Genomic DNA, 14,943 nt, shown 5'->3' with positions numbered 1-14,943 from the left:
ATATCATGATATAGAAGCCACCTTAGAGTTCTTCCAAAAGGACACAATGATTTATATGGGCTTTCTGAAGTACTGGTCCTCCACTAAAAATTCTTTCCACCTTCCAGTCGAGGTAGTAAGCATCACTTTGTGGGATCTATATAGGATGGCTGGTCTTTCTTAGATGAATATGTTCCTACAAATGAGGAATTCACCTATGTTGCTCCCAACAGAATGCCTAAGATTTCGGCATCAACAATCAAACTTTTTTCGTGAAACGTCTTTTTTCCTTGATGTTCATAAGATATCCCCTCTTTAATGGCTTGCACATTTTTCCCGATACTTGATGTAAGTGTTCTAACATTTTTCTTATCTTTCAGATGACATTTGCCTATAGATATAAATTGTTAATCCGTCTTTCTTCTCCTTTTTTAGGTTCCCTGGTAGCCATTGTGCCGAATTGGAAGCTTATCACAAAAAGATAAGGGGCCCATCTGAATTCACCCCTGAAACTGAGTTAGCTGCTTTCTTGGCTTACTGGTTAAGCTTATTCATACATCCTAGCTTGAAAAGCTTAGACTCTATTTGACCAACTTTATTTATGGCGGCAGGCACAATGGCGGAATGCAGGAAAAATATTCTCTAGCCCCTCCTGTGTTATACTCATTATATAGAGTTTTGGTCATCCTGTGGCGCACTACTCAAGCCCAAAAATAGGATTTTCATCTCTTTCACTCCATGACACTATTTCTCCAGCTAGCTTGACATTTATTACACCTAGACTTATGATGACCCGAAGAACGCTTATGTCCATCCCAATCATCTACCTCTAAGGCATTTCTGCGAAAGATGATAAAGAAGGGGTATAACTAGATAGTGGATAAAATTGACAACACGGAATTGATTGAATTCATTCCTTTCTATTTGGATTATCGAGCTGAAGATAGAGATGTTGAGGATAATAATAACTTGGAACCCATTGAGAGAACCTTCTTTCTTTGTATTCATTCTTACAGTCTTCTCATGCGAGAAGGAGTAGAGTTTTGGAGAGAATCGTACTATCTGAGTCGATTTGCCAGAAAATTTGGGTATGATCAAGATATGCCCCAGGCATGGGAGGAAGTCATACGAACAATGAGAAGCTATGGAGTCGGCCCCTATAATCAAGCTTTAATATGGAAGCAGCTCTTAACAAGAAATTTCGGCTGTCAATTTCTTCTCCGAGGGTATAATCATCGAGTGATGGCTTCATATTCCTAGATGTGGTGGTGGGCGCATCATTACTACTTGGTGCACAACTATTTTTCAGTGGATCAACCTATCTGGGTTTCTCCTCCACGCTTGAGGAACTATAGGCCGAAGTAAGGGATTGAATATTTTAATGAGAAAGAGCAGGCCACTGTTTTGGGATAACTTTGTCATAAAATTTCCTTAGAAGAGCCCATCAAAGAAATAAATCCGCTGAATACTCTAAAAAGATGGATTGTTTTTTGTTCTCCTTTGGATTTGATAAAACGGGGAGAAAGACTGGCCACTCCTCGTGATGAATTTGAAACTGCAGGCGGTATTCTACCTTCTCCTACTCCTTAAGGAGGAGATTAGCCTACATACCATGCTCCCATCATTTCGCCCACTACAGAGCCCATCACTTCTACAATTTCTCCCACTATTGAACACACAACCACCGTAGTTATCCCTACCATGGGCCATGCAGCAACTAAAGCAAGTCGTGCTACAACCATAGCTTCTCCTGCCGTGAATCGGATTACTATCACCACACTCCTATGACTCGTTCGCGTGCCAAGTCATTATCTCCTAAAGTTTTGGCACAACAGGTCCCTTCTCCTACTTAAAGTGCACGTCTTCTCCCCGTGAAGACTACTTATAAGGGAAAACAAACTATATCAGAGGAAGACAGTTATTCAGAATATTTAGCCAATACTGCAAGCGACGATACATCTTCTCCCACGAGCTTAACCAATGAGGGAGATGCTTTGTTAAATGAAGATACTGATGCTGAAGTGGATATTGGAGAAGAAGGCGATGTTAGAGTTGGGTCTTCGCTTCCTGATGCTCCAATCACTTATCTGGATGCCTCTCATCCGATCACAGTGACCTCCTTACAAGAGGAGCAACTCGATTATGGAGAATCTGGTTATTCTCCCGGTGCTAATATCTTTCTTTCTTTTGATGCCTCATATTTTCCATGTATCGTGGAAACCGTCAATGTAATAGCTTGCGAAACATCAACATTAAGGGATACAAAGGCTTAATCATTAGAAATTCAAGCAACAATGGGAAATGTACTTCTCCCTCATGACACAGGAGAAACTTTTCCAATAGTCATCACAACATCGGATGCCCCCATTCAGACTGATAAATCTCCTACTGTGCGTCCTCCTCCTATCCAGCCAATAGCCCGAAGTTTAGAAATCTTCTCCGATCTAGTTGACATCCTAACTCTGACGACTCTTAACTCAAGTACTATAGGGGCTCAGGAGCTTTCTTCCAATGTTGTTGTGACTATAGAAGCACCCTGATCTGTAGTACCCACAACTTGTTCTGTTCAAGCTACTTCCACTGTTGCCCCCAGATAGGGTATGTATCTTCTTTTTCTTCTTTTCTTACTTTATATCTTTTTTTGAACTCATAATCTCTTCTCTCTTTTTTTAGCCTTAGTTGTGCCAACTCCAAGAGGGTCTGAAGGATCTAACTCAATAGCCATAGTTCTTGATAGACTTTCATTGGAAAAGGTGTCCCCTCTTATGTTAGGATTCTTTAAGAAAGCAATCTTTATTATCATTGGCACTTTCAAAGATCCAGCCCAGTGACCCTTTTGGGATAGTTCCTTAGTCATTCTTACTCATTCGGCTCATCTGGTGCACGTCAATGTTCAGTCTCTTCATGACTTCTTGTCACAGTTTTATGACTCCACCAAAAACTTAGAAGTAGCGCAAAGTATAGTCATTGCTCCAAAAATTTTAAATCGTCAGAAAGAATTGGCACTACTTAAGGAGAGACTTTCTCATTCAGATGATGTCCTTGCCAATTCCAATGCTGTTAGACAATCTCTTCAAGAGAAGTTAAAAGTTTCTGATAGGAATAAGGTGATCATTGATGTAAGACCCGTATCTTAGCCAGTACTATTCCGTAGGCTTCTGCAGTCCTCCCGGTCGTATTTCAGTGACCTGCGATACGTAGACAGCAGTTGCGCATAATCCTAAGTTGTATCCCGTATTCTAGAGTCAGCTTGACACAAGGCTTCTACCAGTGCGACCGCACCGTCGCCACAATTTCAACGCCACGTCTCGCGCACTGAGGCGATACGTAAGCCAGGAGATGTGGGCCAGTGTTCAGTTCGAGGAAAGCACCATGCATTGCAAATTCCAAGAGAGCATCACATCAATCCCATCAATCAGGTACACATCACACATTAATGTCAAAGTATAATCACCTCTCATCTAAGTCAACTCTTTCTTACAACAAGTACACACCCTTCACCCATCACCATCCCTCTCCCCATCACTCACATCACCTCCCTCTCTCTCTTATACCTTTCTCTTAACTCTCTCATTCTATAAAAAAATAAAAATAAAAGCAACCCCCATGAGAGGTGGATGTTCATGGCCTCCATGAGAAAAACTAGGTGTGAGCCACTTGCTACCACCCAATCTCACCCTCCAAAATTGATCCCAACCGTTGAAATTGTACCTTTGGAGCTCCAACATGCATTGGCGGAAGAAGGAAGGAGAGATCTAAGGTGGGTGATTTATTATTTGAGTTGTGATTTAAGGGCCCATATATGTGAGACCCATCTTGATGTATGTGTCGTATCAAGAGGGACCCATAGTGGTGGGGTCCCTTCGCTACTTTGATCTCCATCTCTCTCTCTCTCTCTTTCTTTTTTTGGCCCACCTTGAAGTTGATCCACACCGTCCTCGCTGATGTGGACCCATCATGATGTATTTATTATACCTGCACCATCCAACACAACTGGACGGTGGAGATCCACCCATCTGATGTGTGTGCACGTGTGCAGTGCACTGGTCATGAGGCCACCTTGATGTGTATGCTTTATGCACACCATCCAGCAGCCTGGACGGTGCAGCCCACCTGTCATGTATGTGTTTCATCCCTGCTGAGGGACCCTATTGCTGGCGTGCTGCAGCCTAGCAAGTGGGAGCCACACCTGGTAGATGTGTAAAGATCCTTGCCGCGTTGCAGCCGTGGGACCCACATGAGTGGACTCCACCATACTGTATGTATTTCATTAACGCCATCCAAACGGCAGGCCCCACGTCAACAGCTGCAGCCGCTGACGCAACAAGTCTTATGGGTGCCATCATCGGGTCTGTGTTTCATCCAGATCGTCCGTTGGACCAACGTCTAACCTCCAAGATGCTGCGCCCATTAAAAAAAAATAAAAATAATATAATATAATAAATATTATATTATATGATGTGGCCCACATTAGGACCCACCTTGAATGTATGTACCCATCAGTACTATTGTCGTATTGGCGCTAGCAAGTTCTGGGTCCCACATTGTGTATGTGTTCTATCAAGCCGTCCATCCCTTTTTATTTTATTTTATCTTTTTTTATTTATTTAAGGGCAATGCAGCAAGCTTTGTGGGGCCCATCATGAGTTATGGGTTTGATCTGCACCATCCACCCATCCTCTGCCGCTAAGGGGATCACCGTGATGTATGGTTTGATCCACATCATCCCTGGTTGGGATGGTGGATCCCCGCCATGATGTATGCGTATATCCGCACCTTCTATCCATTTCCCTGGGACGGGACCACCACACACGTGTGGTTCATGTGAGGATGGGCCCACTTATATGTATGTATTTTATTTCCACGCCGTCCATCAGTGTTGTATCAAAACCGTCCATCCAAACGCCCAACGTCTGGACGCTGGACATGCTGGACGTTTTTAAATATTGTATTTTGTAATATAATATTTTTATATATATATAATGTATATTTTATATCATGTGGTGATGGCCCCACGTGGGACCCATCTTGATATTGGCAACGGACTGGCTGGTGTACACCACACCCACAAATAGCTAGTGTAGATGACGTCAACATGTTCTGTGGGTCCCACAGGATGTATATGTTACATCCAAGCCGTCCAGATGGGGGGACCCGCTACTGGACTAACGTTAGTAGACTCTGGGGGTACCACGTGATGTAATTATTTCATCCACATCGTCCAAATCATCTAGACGGTGCTAAACTTAATGGATGGTGCTATGCGGGCCACACCGTGATGTATCTGTTAGCCACGCCATCCATCTATATTCTGGACCGGCAGGGCCTGCTTTGATGACGTGTTGTATATTCACACGTCCATCCATTTTTCCTTGTCAGCGGGTGGGACCCACCCTAATGTATTTATTTCATCCACACCATCCAGATTTGTACTGGATGGTGCTCGACACAGTTTGGATGGTGCTGATTTATATGGACAATGTTTGGGCAGTGTTGGTCCTCATTGATGGGCCATGAGCCCCATGAACTGATAGTGTACAGTGATACACATGATATGCCTATAACTATTGAAATGATTTTGGTGTGTTCTAAGCCCACTTGAGGACCATAGGTGCGGCCCATCCATATGGCCCAATATGATGTATTTTGGCCCATGGGTGGGGCCCACCTGTTTGTATTGTTAGGCCCAGATATGTGGCCCATGTGATGTATTTGAGGCCCGGGTGTAGGGCCTACCTGTTGTGTCTTTGAGGGCCATTGATGCGGCCCGCTTGATATGTTTGGGGCCCATGAAATATGGCCCAATGTGATGTACATAATATAATGTACATGTTTTATCTGCACCGTCCATGAGATGTGGGCCCGACATGATATACGTGTTGTAACTATTTCGTCCGGCCACGAGAGACGTGGGGCCGCTACTATGTATGTGTTGTATGATTCTGCACCATTCAGCTTACTGGACAGTGGGCCCTTCTGCTGTGTAATCACAGGGCCCACCTTGTTATTTGTGTTTCATCTATGATGTCCACTTATGTAACCCACCTTAATGTGTGTACAACAGGTACACAGTCCATCTGTTGGGGCCCATTTGATATGTACAAGGCCTACCTCGATGTGTTGTATGTAAGGCCCATTGTTATGTATTAGGGCCCGTGGTTGAGGCCCACTGAGATGTATTTGGGGCCTATGGGTTGGGGCCCATTGTGATGTATACCCGGCCCATGTGTTGGGGCCCGATGCGATTTATTTATGGCCCATGGGTTGAGGCCCATTGTGATGTATTTCTGACCCATTTGGTAAGGCCCATGGTGATGTGTATTAGGTCATTGTGAGAGGCCATGGGCCTACTATGTGCTTAGCCCTGTGTGGGTTACTCCTTGGGAGAAATGTTGGTTAAATGACCACATTGATAGGCAATGATGGTTAATTGTCCGCATCGTGACCTTCCCTTATGTCGATTTCGATTGCTGGTTAGCGATCGAGGCCGATTGTCATGATCGATTTGCCGATTCTGATCATCGATCAATCCCGATTGTCGTGGTCGATTGTCAATTCTGATTGACGTGACCGATTTACCAATTCTAATTATCGATCGATCTCAATTGTCATGGTCGATTGTTGATACTGATTGACGTGATCGATTTATTGATTCTGATTATCGATCGATCCGGATTGTCATGGCCGATTGCTGATTCCAATTGTCGTGACTGATTTACCGATTCTGATTATCGATAGATTTCAATTGTCATGACTGATTATTGATTCTAATTGATGTGACCGATTTGCCAATTCTGATTATCGATCAATCTGGATTATCGTGGCCGATTGCCAATTAACGTGACCGATTTTCCCATTCTGATCATCGATTAATCTCGATTGTTGTGGCCGATTACCGATTTCGATTGACGTGACCGATTTACTGATTTTGATTATCGATCGATCTCGATTATCGTGCCGATTGTCGATTTTGATTGATGTGACCAATTTGTCGATTTAATTATCAATCGATCCCGATTGTCGTGGCTAATTACCGATTCCGATTGACGTGACCGATTTACCGATTCTGATTATTGATCGATTTTGATTGTCATGACTAATTGCCGATTGACATGACTAATTTGCCAATTCTAATTATCGATCGGTTCCAATTACCGAGGCCAAGTATCGAGGCCGATTCTGATTGGTCAAGGCCGATTCCGATTATCGAGGCCGATTGTATAGGCCAATTCCAATTTGTCGAGGCCGATTGTATAGGCCGAGTATCGAGGTTGATTCCGATTTGTCGAGGCCCATTGTGATGTATTTGAGGCCTATGGGCAAGGCCCATTGTGATGTATTCGTGGCCTATGGGCAAGGCCCATTGTGATATGTATTAGGCCTATGACGCATAACCCATTTGATGTATTCGAGACCCATGTGTAGGGCCCAAATGTCATGTATTGAGGCCCATGAGTAGGGCCCACCTATTGTGTATATGTGGCCCTTGAGTAAGGCCTATTTTATTATATATTAGGCTGTTATGTGAGGCCGTGGGCCCATTATATGTTTGGCTCTATGTGGGCCATTCCTTGGGGGCAATGTTGGTTAAATGTCCACATTGTCGAGGCCGGTTGTTGATGCCGGTTATTGATACCGATTATGAGTATGTGACGGCATAGCATCATGATACATGCCCATACGCATCATCTATATGTTTGTTATGAGATGTGGTTGACCATTGCATATGTCATTGGGCAGGTTGTTATGAGACTCCCTGATGGGCGGAGGTTATCTCGCATGAGTGCATGGTATGCGCAAGATTGATGCATGACTGGATTATATGACTCATGCATTCTGCATTATGTGTTGTGTATGCCCTAGCGACATCAGGGTCGTAGCCTCCATAGACATATCGTGGATGGCCAGATAGGACACTGAAAATATTTAGTTCTAACATACGGGCGCCATAGATGTCCCTGGGTGAAAATCTCTAAACCTCCGTGGCCAGGAGTCCCCCCAATGTCGAGACCGAATGGATATATATGAGCACATGAGGGCCGTATACCAGTAGGCCGCGTCTTCCACTGTGTCGTGGTCGGTTGGGAGGTGGTGTGACCTTACTCGCCTGAGTGAGGGAGCAATGTTTAGGTTGAGTTTGATTAGCTCGAGGAATGGGTCCGCTATCGATGAACCGGCCCCAATATTGGCAGGTAGATAGTGAGGTCTCTTCCACTTACCCAGTTGATGGCTCAGATAGGGGGGGCAAGCTGGCGTAAAGTGTAATAGACCCTGGTGATGATCCCAAAGAGGAACAGTACTGATATGTGGACTTATTGAGCAGGAATTGCATACGCATTTATTCATTCATTCAGTATCCACTTGGGCTGGTGTTGAGGAACTATTTATTACGTGTACCTTCGTAATGGCCAGGATTTCAGTTGGGGCGCGTGACTAACCTGAGATCAGGAGTTTACCACATCGAGTCCGACAATTCAAATTTAGGTATGGGACTGGTATTGATAGAAGTCCCTTGTGATGGACCTCATAGCCTATGACCCTACATACTATCATCCTGACTTCACACTCCAGCATGGTCATTCCATTCATTGCATATTGCATCGCATCCTCGGCATTTGATATTTGGCTCTTTGTGACTCCTCATTTGTATAATTGTTCTATATTGCGTATTCTGATATTAATTGACTCATGGAATTGTCCATATTTCCGTTTACTCGGTTATTGTATGATTTATGATCTTGTCAGTATTTCTACTTACTCTGATAATTCATGATCTTGTCAGCATTTCTGCTCATTCCGATATTGTATGATTTATGGATTACCAGTAATTCCGGTTTGTATGATGATGACATTGTATTGAATATTTGACACTTACCTTATGCACACACTTACACCACCCTCTAAGCTTTTTATAAGCTTATGCATGATAGATGTGTGCAGGTGATGTTAAGTTGCAGTAGTGTTGAGTTTATAGCGTGTAACAGTCTTCTGGAGCTTGATTTTCGATTTATGTATTTCCCTTCCAGCATTGTACTCAAATGATTATATTAGTAGATATATGATGATGATGTTGCCTTTGTGATTTAGGTAATCTTGTGGTTATGCTTATTATGAGTTAAATATATAAAAAAATCCTCCTTGTAGGATCCCAGGATCGAAATATGGCATATGGACGCTAGGAGCCGAGAATGGGGCACTACGGAGGCTGTCAACACCGGATTCGGCGATCGGGATTCCTGTGAATCCGATTTCTGGGTTTGGGGTGTGACAGAAGTTGGTATCAGTGCATAACTTGGGAATACCTGAAGATAACATCACATATCTACTAATAGCTACCCCTCACTCTCTAATGGTTAAGGACTTAGAATGAATAAATCCCTGAATTTGAATAACTTAGAGATTTTCTGATATTGATCCCTATAGTTGAAATTGTGAGGCTGCATAATATTCCAGTCTTGATCATCTTTGATCTGGGTGCCCAGGTTCAATAGGATCACCATAGTGTTGAAGATGCGTCTTGGGGGCGAGGTTGCGATTAAAGAGTGCTATCTTCATCTTTTGTAGATTGATTGAACCATGACATATATACTTAATGATGTTTCCTCTTCCCTTGTCTGTTCTGTAAATTTTGAGGGTGAAATTTTTATTTGGTGGAGAGAGCTGTAAGACCCGTATCTTAGCCCATACTATTCTGTATGCTTCCGCAGTCCTCCCAGTCGAATTTCGGTGACCCGCGATGCGTAGACAGCAGTTACACACAATCCTAATTTGTATCATGTATTCTAGATGCAGCTTGACACAAGGCTTTTACCAGTGCGACAGTGCCGTCCCGCGGTTCTAACGCCGCGTCTCGGGCGCCGAGGCGATACATAGGCCAGGAGATGTGGGCTCGCGTTCAGTTCGAGGAAAACACTGCTCATTGCAAATTTCAAGAGAGCATCACATCAATCCCATCAATCAGGTACACATCACACATTAATGTCCTAGTACAACCACCTCTCCTCTAAGTCAACTCTTTCTTACAACAAGTACACACCCTTCGCCCATCACCATCCCTCTCCCCATCACTCACATCACCTCCCTCTCTCTCTTACACCTTTCTCTTAACTCTCTCATTCTACAAAAAAATAAAAATAAAAGAAACCCCCATGAGAGGTGGATGTCCATGGCCTCCATGAGAAAAACTAGGTGTGGCCCACTCGCTACCACCCAATCCCACCCTCCAAAATTGATCCCAACCGTTGAAAATGTACCTTTGGAGCTCCAACATGCATTAGCAGAAGAAGGAAGGAGAGATCTAAGGTGGCTGATTTATTATTTGAGTTGTAATTTAAGGGCCCACAAAAGTGAGACCCATGTTGATGTATGTGTTGTATCAAGAGGGACCCATAGTGGCGGAGTCCCTCCGCTACTTCGATCTCCATCTCTCTCTCTCTCTCTTTCTTTTTTTGGCCCACCTTGAAGTTGATCCACACCGTCCACGCTGATGTGGACTCATCATGATGTATTTATTATACCTGCACCATCTAACACAACTGGACGGTGGAGATCCACCCACCTGATGTGTGTGCACGTGTGCAGTGCACTGGTCGTGGGTCCACCTTGATGTGCATGATTTATGCACACCGTCCAGTAGCCTGCACGGTGTAGCCCACCTGTCATGTATGTGTTTCATCCTTGCTGAGGCACCCTATTGCTGATGTGCTGCAGCCCCGCAAGTGGGAGCCACACCTGGTAGATGTGTTTTATCCTTGCTGCATTGCAGCCATGGGACCCACACGTGTGGACTCCACCGTACTGTATGTATTTCATTAACGCCGTCCAAACAATGGGCCCCGCGTCAACAGCTGCAGCCGCTGATGCAGCAAGTCATGTGGGTACCATGATGGGTCTGCGTTTCATCCAGACCGTCCGTTGGACCAACGTCTAACCTCCTGGATGCTGCCCCTCTCAAAAAATAAAAATAAAAAAATAATACAATAAATATTATATTATGTGATGTGGCCCACATTGGGACCCACCTCGAATGTATGTACCCAGTAGCACTGCTGTGGTATTGGCGCTAGCAAGTTTTGGGTCCCACCTTGCGTATGTGTTCTATCAAGCCGTCCATCCCTTCTTTTTTTTTTAATCTTTTTTTTAATTTATTTAAGAGCAATGCAGCAAGCTTTGTGGGCCCCATCACGAGGTATGGGTTTGATCTGCACCATCCACCCATCCTCTGCCGCTAAGGGAATCACCGTGATGTATGGTTTGATCCACACCATCCCTGGTTGGGACGGTGGATCTCCACCATGATGTATGCACATATCCGCACCTTCTGTCCATTTCCCTAGGACGGGGCCACCTCACACGTGTGGTTCATGTGAGGATGGGCCCACTTATATGTATGTATTTTATTTCCACGCCGTCCATCAGTGTTGTATCAAAACTGTCCATCCAAACGCCCAACGTCTGGACGCTGGACATGCTGGACGTTTTTAAATATTGTATTTTGAAATATAATATTTCATTATATATATAATGTGGTGATGGCCCCACGTGGGACCCACCTTGATATTGGCAATGGACTGGCTGGTGTACACCACACCCATAAATAGCTAGTGTAGATGACGTCAACAGGTTCTGTGGGTCCCATGGGATGTATATGTTACATCCAAGCCATCCAGATGGTGGGACCCGCCGCTGGACTAACGTCAGCAGACTCTGTGGGTACCACATGATGTAATTGTTTCATCCACATCGTCCAAATCATCTGGACGGTGCTGAACTTAATGGACGGTGCTATGCGGGCCAACCGTGATGTATCTGTTAGCCATGCCATCCATCTATATTCTGGACGGGAGGGGCCCGCTTTGATGACATGTTGTAAATCAAGTGAGGTAGCATCTTAACAGCTACAAGTGGATTCTTGGTGCTATAGCTCCTCTTTTGATTGAGAGTTTATTCACAATTATTCTCAATTATTCTAGATTTTGGTTTAGTTCTGATTCTAGTTCTAGTTTTAATTATATTTCATAATACATACAAGTTTAATCCCTATGGATTCGACCTCGTTCTTACTGAGTTATTACCACATCACGACCTTACACTTGGGGTTGTGAACACATGTCTAGGTAATCCTAGGCATCTTTCGGATCCTGGTTCATAAATTCATCGTTACACATCATCTCTACGAATTGGCGCATGTTTGAGCTTAGTCCCTCATTGAAAAGGTAACATTTGCCAAATTTCGTAGCCATGGTCTGGACAACCGAGAAATAAGTCTTTGAATTGTTCCCAACATTGGAAACAAGTTTCATCTCCTTTTTGGGAGAAGTTTATAATGTCACGCCTAAAAGTGTTATTTTTATGAGACAGGAATAACTTTTTAAGGAAATCTCGGGTCATCTCGACCCATGTGCCAATGGATCTTGTCTCATGTGTCAATGGATCTGTTTTGGCACAATATAAGGGGTGCCACGCAATGCACATAGGCTTTACTTGCAAAAAGTCTAATGTTGTCAAATCAACCCATCAACCCATTAATCAATCAAGATGCCCATCAACCTATCAATCAATCAAGCAACCATCAATCCATCACTCTCTCTCCTTCCCTAAAGTTAAAGCCTACACCTCTACCCTACTAAAGTCATCATTTCTCTTAACTTTTCTTTTTATATTTACCCATACTCTTCCTTTCTATTTCCCTCTCTTCTTAAAAATTTCCCAACAATAAAAACCCCACACTTATGTATGAATTCTCCCATTAAAAAAAAACATTTTAAAGAGAGAGTGAGGAGATTTAAGGGAGATCACTTCTCTTGTGCTAATCCTCACCATCCATCCCTGCTTAGGAGCTTGGTGGACCGTCCGATCGACAATTCAAGTCAATCCATCTGTTCATCTTTCATTGTGAGTAATGGGAGGGTCAAAACTCTCCCTTTCTTTGTGATTTTTCTATTTTGGTGGGCCCACAAGGGTGGGACCCACCTTGATCATGTATTATGTGGTGGACCCCATAGTGACAGGGGGCCACCTCGATGGCCGGATCTCTTTCCTTCCTTTCCCTTTCTTTCTTACTCTCATGGTGTTGTGGGACCCACAAGTGGGCCATGCTATTGGAGATTGTGTCCCGCATGCTATCATATCGTGGACCACCTTGTGTGGCCCACTGTAATATTTATTTTCTATCCAACATGCTCACAAGTCCACATAGATCTGATGAAAACACAAAGCTTAGTTTGATCTAAAATACCCTGGGACCATTGTGGCCTGGACAAAACTGATGGAGGAAGTAGATTGAGGAAGTGGACCTGATGCAATCCTATAAACCAAAAAAAAAAAAGAAAAGAAAAAGGAGTTAATAGCATCCATATGCTGTCTAGTTGTAAAACAGTGTCCGGACATTGCTAGATTCACATGGTCACCAAGCGTGACCCACTCTGTGGGACCCAACATGATGTATATATTTAATACATACCCTCCATCCATTCTTGCAGATCATGCTAGGCCTTTTGCCTAAAAATGGGGTACATCCGAGCCTAGAGTGGATCGCAATAAGGTAAACAAAGTCTCACTGTTGTTTAAGGCCTACTTTTTATGTGTATGTGATGGAACTTACCCAACATTGGATTCCTTTGGTCCACAGAGAGCTCTCCAATATGATGTATGAAATGGATTATCTACTCGTGGACCACGCATAGCAAAAAAAAAATAAATAAATAAATAAGGGAAGTGTCACTAGGCGTTATTGCCTAGTGATGTGTGGGTAAAAGCCTCCTTGGGCTGCCCCCACTCGTGGACCCCACAATAATGTATGTGTTTAATCCACACCGTCCACCATCTCCTCCAGATACTTTAAGACCATAGGCCCAAATTCGAGGAAGATTTGAGTCTAGAGTGGACCATACTAAGGAGAACAATGCCCATCAGTTGAATCCTTCTAGGGCCCACTTTGGAATCCCTGATCATCAAAACTAGTCCAAGTCATAGTCTATTTGACCTCATTCTAGGTGGCCAAGATGGTGGATGGATTAAATTATCCACTTGGGGCCCTCCTTAAGTGTATGAAAAACATACAACAAATATAATAATAATAATATGAAGGCCATGCACGTGGGTGGTAATCCATTCTTGGCCAACTTTGGGTCTCACATGTGGGACCCATTATGATGTTTATATTGAATATTCACCGTCCACTAAGTTCTCCATATCATTTTGGGCCTTGGGCAGAAAGATGAGACAGATTTGAGTCTCAAGTGGGATGCAATGAGGGAAACAAACCATTACCGTTGAAATCTTCGAAGGCCCATCATGGAGTCCTTATTCGTCCAAATCAACCCAAATCATAGCCCATCAGACCCGCTTAAGATGGACTACGCGGTGAACGGAGTAGAAGATCCACATGGGGCCCACACTGATAGTGTATCAAAAAATTTAAAAAAGGGTAAAATAAAATGCCAACACCCAGTGGGCGGGTGGACGCCCATGCTCGGCATGGAAGTGGGGCCCACACGTGAGACCCTACACGATGTATGTATCATATCCACACCATTCATCCGTCTTATCAGATCATGTTAGGCCATGGGCCCAAAACTCAGGCTAATCCAGATCTAAGGTGGGCCGCACCACAAGGAAACATAGGGGGTAGAAACCTCTTGGACTTGGGATTTCTTGGTTTTGGGATCCCTTGGACTTGAGAATCGTTGGTTTTAGGATCCCTTGGACTTGGGAATCCCTAGAATCGGGATCCCTTGGGTCTTTGGTTATGTTTAACATCTTAGATTCAATCCCTGAATTAGTAGGTGTGTGAATGTTGAAATTATGGTTATATTAAATCCATTTAAGTATATTCTTTACTTGAACTGATGAAATCTCAGGACTCAGACGGGCCATGAGCATATGATCACACCCTAATGACTAACCAATGATATGTAACTGTCGCTTTACGTTAGTAATGATCAGACGGTGCAGATCATCCTA

The sequence above is a fragment of the Magnolia sinica genome, chromosome 1 (assembly GCF_029962835.1).
Source record: "Magnolia sinica isolate HGM2019 chromosome 1, MsV1, whole genome shotgun sequence".
In the NCBI taxonomy this organism is placed as follows: domain Eukaryota; kingdom Viridiplantae; phylum Streptophyta; class Magnoliopsida; order Magnoliales; family Magnoliaceae; genus Magnolia; species Magnolia sinica.
This window is presented reverse-complemented; position numbering follows the sequence as displayed.